This window comes from Papio anubis, chromosome 17 (assembly GCF_008728515.1).
Source record: "Papio anubis isolate 15944 chromosome 17, Panubis1.0, whole genome shotgun sequence".
Classification (NCBI taxonomy): Eukaryota; Metazoa; Chordata; class Mammalia; order Primates; family Cercopithecidae; genus Papio; species Papio anubis.
The window spans coordinates 58,189,062-58,202,572 of record NC_044992.1 but is presented as its reverse complement, the minus strand read 5'-3'; the positions used below and the strand labels follow the sequence as shown (position 1 = coordinate 58,202,572).

The window sequence follows — 13,511 nt, the reverse complement described above, 5'->3', positions numbered from 1 at the left end:
ACTTGGGTGGCTGAGGGAGGAGAATTGCTTGAACCTGGGAGGTGGAGGTTGCAGTGAGTCAAAATGGCGCCATTGCACTCTAGCCTGGGCGACAAGAGCGAAACTCTGTCTCAAACAAACAAACAAAAAAACCCAATTTTACTTTTTCTTCCCCAACTCTTTCCTTCAGACTCTCTCTCTCTCTCTCTGTCTGTGTGTGTGTATGTGTGTGTGTGTGTATTGAAGGTGGAGTTTGAGAGACTGTGGTATTTCCCGTTTCTAAACCAAAAGCCCTATTTAGGGAATTTTGCCAAACAAAAAACCATCTGCTCTGGTTTCCTCCTCTCAAAGCACAAAGCTTTAAAATCATTGTTTTCTTTAACTTGTTGCATGTTAATTTAAAAATAGGCCTCTCTTATCCTACGTAACAGCTCTAGACATGGAAAGAGGGCAGTAAGCATTTAGAATGTCTTCTGCCCCACACATGATCACTGCATTGGTTCTGAAAAAGGGGAGAGAATATTTTTGTATTATCCCACCTTTTGTTGCAAATGCTTCATAATTCATTTATTGTTTTTTAAATTTAAAATATATGTTGGAACTAATAAGCAAATTCAGTAAAGTTCCAGAATATGAAATTAACACACAAAATCAGTAGCATTTCTATACACTAATAGCAAGCCATCTGAAAAAGAAATTAAGAAAACAATCTCATTCACATAGCTACAAATATATATATATACACACACACACACTCTTACGATTTTAGCCAAGGAGGTAAAAGACTTGTATGTTGAAAAATATATTGATGAAAGGAATTTAAAAAGATACAAATAAATGGAATAATATTCATGTTCATAGATTGGAAGAATTAATATTGTTAAAATGTCATTGTTACCCAAAGTGATCTACAGATTCAGTGCAATCCCTATCAAAATTCCAATGACATTTTTCACAGAAATAGAAAAAACAATTTGTATGAAACTACAAAGGTCCCTGAATATCCAAAGTGATCTTGAATGAAAAGAACAAAGCTAGAGGCATCACATCATCTAACTTCAAAATATACTACAAAGCTATAGTAATCAAATCAGCTGACACAAATACAGACACATAGACCAATGTAAGAGAATATGCAGTTCAAAAATAAACTCACACATTTATAGTCAATCAATTTTCTACAGAAGTGTCAGGGGTTGGCCAGGGCTGCAGTCTTATCTGAAGGCTCAAGTGGAGGAGGATTTGCTTCTAAGCTCACTCAGAGGTTGTTGGCATGTTTAATTCCCTTTGGGCTATTGGAAGAGAACCTCAATTCCTTACTGTTTACCTGTGACTTCCCTCAATTCATTGCCCTTCAGACCTTAAAGGAAAATTGGATGGCACACTATAGTACTCATGACAATACACTCTTTTTTTTCTTTTCTTTTTTTTTTTTTTGCTTGATCCACTGCTTTCTGAGAATAGCTCCTCCAGGATTCTGATAGACCTCTTTTCTTGGGTGAAACTCACTAGAGTAAGGTTAGTAAGATAAACTACAACACCCGATGCTGCCGTTGGCCTTCGAACTGCAACTGATACTCATCTTCTTCCTCCACCACCATCCATTTCATATTCTCCTCACCCTTGGCTGGCTCTTCTGTTGGTCTCACTGGCTTTTCTGGTGGTGTGACAAAGACCTTCATCCTTGAGGGGTCTGAAAGGACTCTATGCCTTTCTGATGTTTCTTCATACAATCAAAATTGTATGAAGGAGTACTAAGGAGGCAGCAGCCCTATTTGCTGCTGATGATCAGGGCCAATGACCCTTTCCAAGATGGTGAGATCTTTGCTTGCAGGTTCCTTGGCAAAAGGAGTCTAAAGTAGCCAGGCACCATCTGTAGTTTATAGTTCAATGGGACTTGCTGTGCCCCTAGTGGAAGTGTTTCCCTTTTGGAAACAAGGCCTTTTAAACTTAGAGAGTTCAGATGTGGAATAAAGCATAAATGTTCCCAAGTGAGTCAAGGGGAGAAATAGTAACTTGGCCACTGCTGCTTCAAATCCTTGATTCCTAGACCCATGTATTGTTCCTATTGGGGAGACAATGAAGATGTTTGATTTAAAGTATATACTTCATCATAGAGGATCATATCTCAAAGCTGGTGCTTTGATTATGCTTTCAACAGGCCATTTCAAGGTTCTGTCAGCTGGCAGCTTCTGGATGATTTGGTAGGTAATGTGATCAGTTGGTCCTGTGGTCAGGGGCCTATTGTCATACCACCTTTACTATAAAATGGGTTACCTGGTCTGGTGCAATGTTATTTGGGATCCTGTATCAGTGGATTCGAACTCTGTAAGTCCTCGGATGGTGATGCAGGAAAAACAAATGCATATCCAAATAAGTATTGATTCCTAGCATAATGAATCTGTGCTCCTTCAGTAGAGGTAAATCCAATGGAGTCACCTTGATACCTTACGTGCCAGTGGGTCTGCTTGAGAGATGGTGTCATCTTGGAGGCTCAACGTTGGCCTTTAGTCTCTGTTGCTTGCCAGGTTGGACATTCAACCAAGACAGTATCCAGATCAATCTATGTAAGTAGGAGACCATGCCGTTGGGCCTATGAATTATCTCCATCCTTGTTACCATAGCCATTTCAGTCATGTGGCCGTTATGCCAGCACTGGGGCGGCCAGTGATAGAGGCCAGATGCTGTCAACTGGCTGAGTCTTTTTCTCTATCTGGTTATGTAGTACCTTGCTAGTGGGAGTTAACATGTGCATCTAAGATCTTCATACTTTGTGCCCACCCCATTTATTCATTCACATGCCTCTACTCCAGTCATCTTGGTACCTGATCTACCCATCTTTCTTCTCACCTCTCAGACTCTGTCACGCTACTGCCTATGAGTTCATATATATTCTAATCGTAAGCTACTTCTTTCTCCACACAAGGAAGATGACCATCCAAAATTCTTCCCATGGGGAGGATTTTTTCTCACCACTGTTTTTCAAGATGCTCTTTGAATAAGCTGTATTGTAGCTATCATCCTTTTGTTTACCTACACACACATATAGACCTTCATATCCATGAACCAAGCTCAGGCTTTTTCCTCCGCTCTAAGCTGGTCCTACGGGATCATATGGGGTCATATGGCTATAGATGTGCACCTAGGAATGTCATTAGTACAACAGTGATGGATGATGTGCAGTTTTGACCCTCTGATCATGTAGCTTCAGGGTATATCCATTACCATCTTATCATGGGTTGTTGCTAGGCACATTTGACCTTATGACTTGGTGGGTGTGACAGAATATAGCTGGTGATGGGCAGCTGTAACTGCCTAGTCATTTGGTGCCTAGCATCCAGTATATTAGAAATTGTTTCTCAAGTGGCATCTAATTCTCCATTGTAGATGAGATGGCCTTGCTTTTTAGTTTTCTTAGATTGAGAAGAGTTCCTCCATTTTTCTTCCTCCTTTCTTACAATCTTTATATATATATAGAGATATATTTTTTTTTTGAGATGGAGTCTTGCTCTATTGTCCAGGCTGGAGTACAGTGGCACGATCTCACTTCACTACAACTTCTCCTGCCTCAGCTTTCCAAGTAGCTGAGATTACAGGTACCCATGACCATGCCTGTTTAACAATTTTTTTTTTTGAGGCAGGGTTTCACCATGTTTGCCAGGCTTGAACTCCTGACCTCAAGCAATTCGCCCACCTCGGCCTCTCAAAGTGCTGGGATTACAGGGTTGAGACACTGTGCCCCCTCACAATCTTAATTTTTTAAAGAGTAGAGGACAATCATTTGGGTTTGTCTGATGTTACCTTATGATGAGATTTCAGTTGTATTGTGGCCGGGATTACAAGAGAAGTGAGATTGTAATCTTCTTAGAGCATCATATCAGGAAGTACATGATATCAATTTATGCCATTACTATTGGTAGTGTTAACTATGATTACTTGGTTAGAAATCTGATGTCTGCCAGATTTCTACATTGTAATCTTACTATATTGTCCTTTGTAATTGATTAATCAGTATCTCATGGGGAGATACTTCACAACTATGTGAATATCCTGCTTTTCATCAAATTTTCATCCAGTAATTTTAGATTTTTACCTAAATCACTTGTTTTTGTGATGGTTGCCAATGAGCAATTTTTAAATTTATCATTCCTTCTACATTTATTATTTCTCATTTTGCTGTAAGGAAGTACTTTCCCATTTCCCCAAATTAATTAGTTAGTTAATATTAGTGTGAACACATGGATTCTTATTCAGTGAGTTCTGATTCACTAATACAATTATTTTAATGCTTGAATTGTCACAGAATTGATCAGTAGCAGCCACTTCAAGTGGCTCATGTGCCTTTTTGATATGTCCCCATATCCTTTGGGTACTTTTTAATTTTATTTAAAAAAATGTTGTTTTTTTTTTTGAGACGGAGTTTCGCTCTTGCTGCCCAGGCTAGAGTGCAATGGCATGATCTTGGCTCACCACAACCTCCGCCTCCTAGGTTCAAGCAATTCTCCTGCCTCAGCCTCCCGAGTAGCTGGGATTACAGGCATGTGCCACCATGCCTGGTAAATTTTGTGTTTTTAGTAGAGACCAGGTTTCTCCATGTTGGTCAGGCTGGTCTCGAACTCCCGACCTCAGGTGATCCGCCTGCCTCGGCCTCCCAAAGTGCTGAGATTACAGGTGTGAGCCACTGTGCCCGGCCCAGGACTCTGAATTCCTTCTTTGTGTTTTTCTGAATGTTGTATTATCGTTTTGTATTCCTTCTTTGTATTATCCTGACTTTTGAGGAAGCTTAAAACAGCTATTTCGAATTATCTGCATGAAAGGTCACATCTCTCTCTCTAGAACAGGCCACTGTTGCCTTACTTAGTTCATTTGGTGAGGTCATGTTTTCCAGCATGGTTTTGATGCTTATGGATGTTAATTGTTGTCTGGGCATTAAAGAGTTAGGTATTTATTGTAGTCTTTGCAGTCTGGGCTTGTTTGTTGGGAAGGCTTTCCAAGTATTCAAAGGGAATTGAGTGTTGTGATCTAAGTCTTTGGTCACTGCAACCATATGTGCACTAGGAGAACCCCACGCCCAGTAATGATGACTCTTGCAGACCTCTTGAGGTATCACTTTGGTAGTCTTAAGTAAGATCCAAGAGAATTCCCCGGATTACCAGCCAGACACTCTTGCTCTCTTCTCTTACTTTCCCCCAGACAGAGTCTGTCTTTCCATGCTGAACTGCTTGGAGCTGGGTGACACAAGCAGCCTTGTGGCCTCAACAACGGGGACTGTACTAGGTCAGACCTAAAGCCAGCACAGCACTGGGTCTTGCCTGTCTTCCATCTGTTGTTCACTCAAGGCCTAGGGCTCTTTAGGGCTCTTTAGTCAACAGGTGGTGAATCCAGCCAGGCTTGTGAGCTCTCCCTAAGCCCAGGGCAGGTCCAGAAATGCTGTCCGGGCAAGGCCTGGAGTTGGGAACCTTAGGAATTGACCTGATGCTCTTTCTACTGCGCCTGAGCTGGCACCGAAACTGCAAGACAAAGTACTTCCTACTCTTCCATCTCCTTTCCTCGAGGAGTCTCTCCCCCTGGTCACCACCATCCCAGGCCTGCAGGGAGTGATGACTGCCTGGCTACCAATGATGTTCACTCAAGGCCCAAGAGCTCTTCAGTCAGCTTGTGGTAAAAGCTGCCAGGCTTGAGTCTCTTCCTTCAGGGCAGTGTGCTCCCCTCTGGCTTAGGGCAAGTCCAGAAATGCCACCCAGGGGCCAAGGCCTGGAATCAGGGACCCCAGGATCCTGCTTTGTGCTCTATCCCACTTTGGCCGACTTGGTACCCAAGGTGCAAGATAAAGCCCCTTTACTCTTTCCTCTCCTTTCCTCAAGTAAAAGGAGTCTCTCCCTGTGACTACCACAGCTGGCAATGTGCTGGGTCACACCTGAAGTCAGCATGGCAGAGGATCTCACTCAAGTCTTGTGGTGAGTACAGCCTGGCAACTGGTGGTGCTAATTCAAGTCCAAGGGCTCTTGGATCATCAGGTAATGAATCCTGCCAGAACTGGTACTTCTCTTTAAGGCAGTGGCTAGAGTGTGTCAAGAAGTGTTGTCCAGCAGATAGGGCCTGGAATGGGGGCCTCAGGATTCAGCCTGATGCCCTATTCTGCTGTGGCTGAGCTGGAATGCAAGTTGCAAGGCAAAGTTCTCTTTACCCCTCCCTCTCCTCTCCTCGAGCAGAAGGAAGCAGTCTCTCCTGGAGCTGCAAGCTGTGCTGCCTGAGGTTGTGGGAGGGGTAACACAAGCACACCCTTGACCACCCCAGCTGGTGTCTCATAGGTTGTGTGTACCCAAAGACCACTGGCTCCAAGCCCAGCACAGCACTAAGACTTGCCCAGGAATTTCAGTCCTTGTGGCCTAGACCACCTTTCAAGTTTATGTAGGACCCCAGAGCACTTTACCCCGTGGTCATGGGGCTAGTTGGAACTCAAGTTCTGTCTGGCTGCTGGGATGGATGATTCTTTCCCGGCTAGGGCTGGTCTACATGCTCCCTCATGGTGACCAGGTGAATTCTGCCCTGTGTGGCTTTCTGCTGTGACAGACAGCACTGAATTCCAATGCCAAGTCCCACAAACACTTCACACTCCCTCCCCCAGGCACACAGATTCTCCCTCTGCACCACATGGCCACTGCTGGGGATGAGCAAAGGGTGGTGTCTACAACTCAAGATTGTCTTTCTCAGCCTCTTCAATGCCTCTTCCCTTGATATAATTTTAAAGCTGGGTACAGGGATTTTTGGTTATGATGGTGCTTTTTTGCATGGATGGTTGTTCTATTTGGTGTTCCTATGAGGGGGATGATCACTGGAGGTCTCTATTTGGCCATCTTGCTCCACTCCCATCTTTGAGCACTTCTTTTTTGTTTTTTGAAACACAGGCTCACTCCATAGCCAGGCTGGAGTGCAATGGCGCAATCTCGGCTCACTGCAGCCTCTGCCTCCTGGGTTCAAGCAATTCTCCCGCCTCAGCCTCCTGAGTAGCTGGGACAACAGGTGCGCACCACCATGCTTTTGGTTAAAACACAATTACTCCAAGCTTGTCATAATTTGTAAACCTCAACCATTTCCCCAATGAACTGAAGATAATGGTGTTTAGAAATCAAGGTGTGCATTGTGTCTGGGTGTGCTCATTGATACTGAGGCATCACTGCTTCTAGGTCCTCTTCAACAGACAGAGCTAGAAAATACATACACATATTTATATACACATACACTACTCCTATAAACAATAATTAGGTCTGCATTTTGGTAGCATCGGATATTCAGCATGCCTAACTTTGACACCTGAGCACTTCTGTTTTAAACCCTTAGCGCCTTTCCAACACTGCTCCCTTCCCCAGCCTATTCCACGAAGAAGCTCCTGGGATATGGCAAGTTTGTTGAAGGTTGTGTTTTGTGCCATTTTGTTCGCTGGAAGGCATTTTAGGCTGCTGTATAGGTTTGGATCCCTGGAAACTAATCAGAGTAGACTTTAGAGCTTAGATGATAGTCCTGATTCCTCTCATTTAATGGTATATTCACAGAAATAAAAATCTGCTATTTTTGTAATTGGAAGAGGCAGTTTGGAGTTGAGGAGTCCATCGGTAGAAACTGTCCAGTTGCAGCCCTCTATTTAGTGATTATGTGGTCCATTTTGTGCCATAAGTAGATTCCCTTTTTCAAGTGTTTTTCTTGTTAAATGCTCTGATCACCAGGTTGCCTGTCATCACAGTTCTGCTGTACCCTCCCTAGCTACAGTAGCAGTGATCGCCCCCTGCTGGAGATGGTACAGGAAGTAGCCGCCATAGGCAGCCTAGTGAAGAACTACAACCAGAAGGAGCTGGTTATCATCCTCTTTTTTTTTTTTTTTGAGATGGACTCTCGCTCTGTCACCCAGGCTGGAATGCAGTGGCGCAATCTCAGCTCACTGTAAGCTCCGCCTCCTGGGTTCAGGCCATTCTCCTGCCTCAGCCTCCCAAGTAGCTGGGACTACAGGCGCCGGCCACCACACCCGGCTAATTTTTTTGTATTTTTAGTAGAGATGGGGTTTCACCGTGTTAGCCAGGATGGTCTCAATCTCCTGACCTCGTGATCTGCCTGCCTAGACCTCCCAAAGTGCTGAGATTACTGGCGTGAGCCACCGCGACCGGCCCATCCTCTATTTTTGCACAGTTGGACTGAATCTTTCCAAAGTAATATTACTCACCTAGCAATCATAGACCAAATGAACTCTATAAACTATATAACTATAACTCTACAAATGCATGTAACTATATAACTATGAACTCTATAAATGTATATGGCTAGAGAGGTCTTCTTCCAAGACAAATAGGTCACTGAAGGTTCTTCCCAATGACCATCTTTTTTCTCTTGGTTTATGGCAGGACGGCGTTCTAAATGCAAAGGAATCAATGTTTTCACTCATCTCTTATGCTTTATTTCTGCAAGAAGTTTATTACATAATTCTCTAGTTTCTAATACACGGACCAATCTTTCAATATATAGGCTCTCTTTCCTGTGCCCCAAACTTAATAGTAAGTACTCTTCCTCAGTGACGTTTTCTATCTACTAGCCTGAGGATCATTCCCTGCTTTAATCTCTCAATAAAAGATTAAAAAGATAAAAGAAAGAAAGAAAAGGAAAGAGAATGGCTTGAGCTGTGTGCATGTGTGTGCCAGTATGCCTGTGTGTGGGTGAGAGAGTGTGTATGTGGTTGCTATGCAAGTGTGTGAGCGTATTTGTTCCTTTTGTGTGAGTGTGTGAACATATTTGTCCCTTTTGTGTGAGTGTGTGAGTATATATGTGGTATGTGTGGTATGCATGTGGATTTGTGTATGTGGTTTGAATGTGTGTGCTTTGTATATGTGCTCATGCATATGCATGCGTGTGTGTGTGAGTGTGTGTGTGTGTCTGGGCATGCACGTGTACATGATAATTAGTTCTTTGTGTGCTATTGCTGCCTCCTAGTGGCATGTATTCCTTTTCAAAGTGCTGGCAAAACAGTTCGGAAAGAAAAGAAGCCCTCATATTGAAGTCTCCTGTGTGAGGCACTGGGTACATTTTTCTATATATCTCACCTATGTTAATTCAATCTCCCCAATCATCCCATAAGGAAAATAAATAAACTGAAACTCAGGAAGATTATGTAACTTAGTTTACCCAGGTCACAAAGCTAGTAAGTGACAGAACCAGATATCCAAACTTCAGAATGATGTCTTTTCTACCATTTTGATACTGCTAGTTAAGCTACGACTTTTCCCAGTGGCTTCCTGGAAATATTTGCACTCTAAAGTTGGAGTTTTACAGCCTACTCCTAAAACAAGTTGGTAGAAAAGATTGTTGTATATTCAAGGCTAGGAAGTATCCTAGGTTACTAGTTTTTATGGATACTGGCTAGGGCATTATGGCAATATGTATATCACTGAAGAGAAGGGAGAAAGAGTAGCCGGTTTATCTCTGTTAATAACCTACAGCATGAATTACCCCAAGAGGCTAAGATAGAATAAGCAGCAGAAGGAGGAATGAAATGGTGAATATTGCTTAGTTCTAGCATAAGGAAGAAATCCAAAGTCACTGTGCTAGAGGCAGTGACTCTTTTCTCAGTAGTGAAGAAAAGAAAATATGTCTCGTCATTCTTAGTTTCTGCAATCTTTATACTGTATTTATTTACTTATTTTATTAAAAAAATAGAGACAAGGTCTTGCTATGTTGCCTAAGCTGGTCTGAAACTCCTGGGCTCAAGTAATCTGCCTGCCTCAGTCTCCCACAGTGTTGGGATTACAGGCGTGAGCCACTGCGCCTGGCCTATAATGCATTCATTTGTGGTATAATCTTACTTCTGTGGTCTGTAAATAGAAAGTTCTGCATTACTCACTATTCAATTTAAGGAATTTACCAGGTACAGGATTGTTTTCATATTTGTCTCTAATGTGTTTATATAATAATTACAGTTCTTGGTATTTACAAGTTGTTTTCCATCTAGATAGCTAAAATCATTTACATATTTCACTCTAATGACACAGAGTATCTTAATAATGCAAAATGGTGAATCATGGAAGTTTGATTGCTTTGAATGTTAGCTTATGCACATTGCTAGTTTTGAAACAATAAATTAAAAACATGGAAGATACTTATATCTGTCTAATATAGCTATATAATTATATATACAATTCCACAAAAAAAGATAAAGGACAAAAGAGATACTTTGCAGAAGAATAAAAGACTAATAGAGATATTTAAATCTTTCAACTTCTCTAATAGTGAAAAATGCAAAGTAAAAACAGATGCTTTTTTTTTTAACATACAATTAGCACAGATCTAAAAAACCATTAATATGAGACAGCCATTTGCACAGACCATTGAGTGAAGTTGCAAATTTGCAAAATACTTCCAGTAAGCGATTTGGCAGTACTGATCAAAAGCCTTAATGCTTTTATAATGCCCATAGGAATATCTTTTATGGAGAGAGCTAAAATTTCAACCAAGATGTCTATATTCAAAGGCATTTATTGCAACATTATTTATAAGGGCAAAAAATTGGTAACCACAGGAGAGTAATTAAGAAAATTGTCATATCCACGTGATGATATAGATACTAGAAGTGATAATATAGATATAAAAATTTGAATAAATATATACAAATGTTAATAGTGGTTATTACTTAATGGCAGGATTACACATATTTTTTTTCTCCTTTAAACTTTTCAGTATTTTTCAATTTCCTTATAAGGGAAATGAAACCCTGAAATCATGAAAACTTTTTATTTTTATTTTTACATTTTATTTATTTATCTTTTTGAGACGGAGTTTTGCTCTTGTTGCCTAGGCTGGAGTGCAATGGTGTGATCTTGGCTCCCTGCAACCTCCGCCTCCCAGGTTCAAGCGATTCTCCTGCCTCAGCCTCCTGAGTAGCTGGATTATAGGCATGCGCCACCATGCCCGGCTAATTTTGTGATTTTAGTAGAGATGGAGTTTCTCCATGTTGGTCAGGCTGGTCTTGAACTCCCAACTTTGGGTGATCCGCCCGCCTTGGCCTCCCAAAATGCTGGGATTACAGGTATAAAAAAGCTGTTTAATACACGTTTTACTTTTTCTCCTCTTTCTTTACATCACTCTTTTCCTTATCTTTATCTTTCTCCTTATCAACTTTTCTATCTTTTTGCTCTTTTCTTTTTCCTGCCTTTCTTTCCTGTCTCCGTCCTGGTTGGCAATCTTGTTGATGAGGTTGTGCAGAGCAACCACAGAATGGATCAGTGAGGCCAAGTACACTACCACCATCTGGTCCTTGGTCCTCAGGTAAAAGGCCTTAACAGGCTCCTGCAGGCTCATGTCTGGCAGCAGGCTGAAGATGTCTTGCAGCGCGTAGATGATCTGGTGGAGGATGGGCAGCTTGCCTGTGGCTACTTCTTCCAGGTAGCTCCTGATATCCAGAAGCTTGGAGTTCAGTCCCTTCAAACCATGGACCTGATTTGTGATCCGCTGGGACAGAGTGCCCACCGTCGTGTCTTTGATGTCTTGTAACAAGTGTTCAACTCCAACTTCCTCAGCTTACTCTGCTCCAATTTCACTGGTCACGTGTTCAAATGTTTTCAAGGTTGGAGTTCCATCATCATGGACTTCTTCCACTGAAATGTACGCTTCCGTGGGCAACTCTAGGTCCTTTGGATTCACATCAATAATGACCAATACCGAGTTAGGATAGTATCTTTTCATGAGTTCCTTGATGGTAATGTCATTCATGTGTATTTTAGGGCCTGTGTGGTACCAGCCAACTATTCTTTCTCTGGCATTGACTTTTCTTAAACATTCCATACACGTTTTCCAAATAATCATGGTCTAAAAACCACACAGAATTGTCTTTGTTATCTTCATCAAAAGGAACTGCACACTGTTTGACATATCAAGTACTTTCTTTTGCCATGACCCCAAAAGCACACCAACAACTTGCTTCTGGTTTCCAGCCTTGCCGATTTGGTTGAAATGATCCACCACACTGAGCAGCACCAGGGGGTGGACCACCACCTTCTGCACCTTTACCAGCTCTGGCATCGAGACACACCCCGCCCAGGCCTGGCTCCCCGAGACCTGCAAACACCAGCAGTGGCAGCAATTTCCCTGGGGCTCTATCAGGCCCAGGCTCTTCCTCATCCCTCAGGTTTACATTTCACTTTGCAAAGGTAACAGTGGCTTAAACAAACCAAAGTAATCTCTAGGTCTCCTACTACAGTTACTTTAATTTTATGGAGCAAGAGTTTAAATTATAGAGATTGGCCAGGCGCGGTGGCTCACGCCTATAATCCCAGCACTTTGGGAGGCCAAGGCGGTGGATCACCTGAGGTCGGGAGTTCGAGACCAGCCTGACCAACATGGAGAAACCCCATCTCTACTAAAAATACAAAAAATTAGCCAGGTATGGTGGCACATGCCTGTAATTCCAGCTACTGGGGAGGCTGAGGTAGGAGAATCGCTTGAAGCTGGGAGGCAGAGGTTGCAGTAAGAGTGCCACTGCACTCCAGCCTGGGCAACAAGAGCAAAACTCTGTCTTAAAAATATATATATATATACACATACAGATGATCAGATTTAATCCTTCAAGATGTAGGTTAGTTCAAATTACATATGAATAATTATTATCTTTCTAATTAATAAAAGCTCACATTTTCCTATGGATTTTTGTTGTCGAGAATAATTGAATTCACATTGTTCAGTGTCATCTAGACTAATTCTTAAGTTTATATTTTGAAAATAAGCAGGTCCCTTTCAACATGGGAAGTATAGCACAATTATCTTCCCACACAGGAAAGAAAAACAATTTTTTTTTTTAGGATCCTCTTTATACTACCATTATCAACAATGTCACCATTTGATTTTTAAAAATTGAGGCAAGATGTCATTTGTTTTTGAAACAAACCTACTTTCATTTAAGTCATTTGTAGCTGTTAGGAAACAATATTTGCAATGGAAATAGTGTTTCAATGTCACTATCTTTTTATCAAAGATAAAACAAGGTTCTGTATATATTTTCCTATAATCACAGCACAGTATTTTCTTTATTTCCTCTCTATCCCATAACATGATTTATATACCTTTTTTTTTTTTCTCTTGAGACAGAGTCTCACTCTGTCGCCCAGGCTGCAGTGCAGTGGCACGATCTCGGCTCACTGCAACCTCTGCCTCCTGGGTTCAAGCGATTCTCCTGCCTCAGCCTCCTGAGTAGCTGGGATTACAGGCGCCCACCACCATGCCTGGCTTTTGTATTTTTAGTAGAGATGGGATTTCACCATGTTGGTCAGGCTGATCTCGAACTCCTGATCTTGTGATCCGCCCACCTCAGCCTCCCACAGTGCTGGGATTACAGGCGTAAGCCATTGTGCCCAGCCACATTATTTAAATACCTTTTAAGCCAGGTGACATAATCTGAGTCGAAATGTGGTTATTTGGTCTTATGACCTTCTACTATCTCATACATTTTTGGAGGGCGGAGACTTATCTTTTTTCTTACAAGTCCAGAATCTTTGTTGTAG

The 13,511-nt window shown here is 41.9% G+C and overlaps 1 pseudogene; it reads right to left on the bottom strand.

Annotated features, from left to right (window-relative positions):
- Nucleotides 1-10,986: 10,986 nt before the first annotated feature.
- LOC101015092 lies at nt 10,987-12,036 on the bottom strand (annotated as a pseudogene).
- Between the last annotated feature and the right edge of the window lie 1,475 nt (nt 12,037-13,511).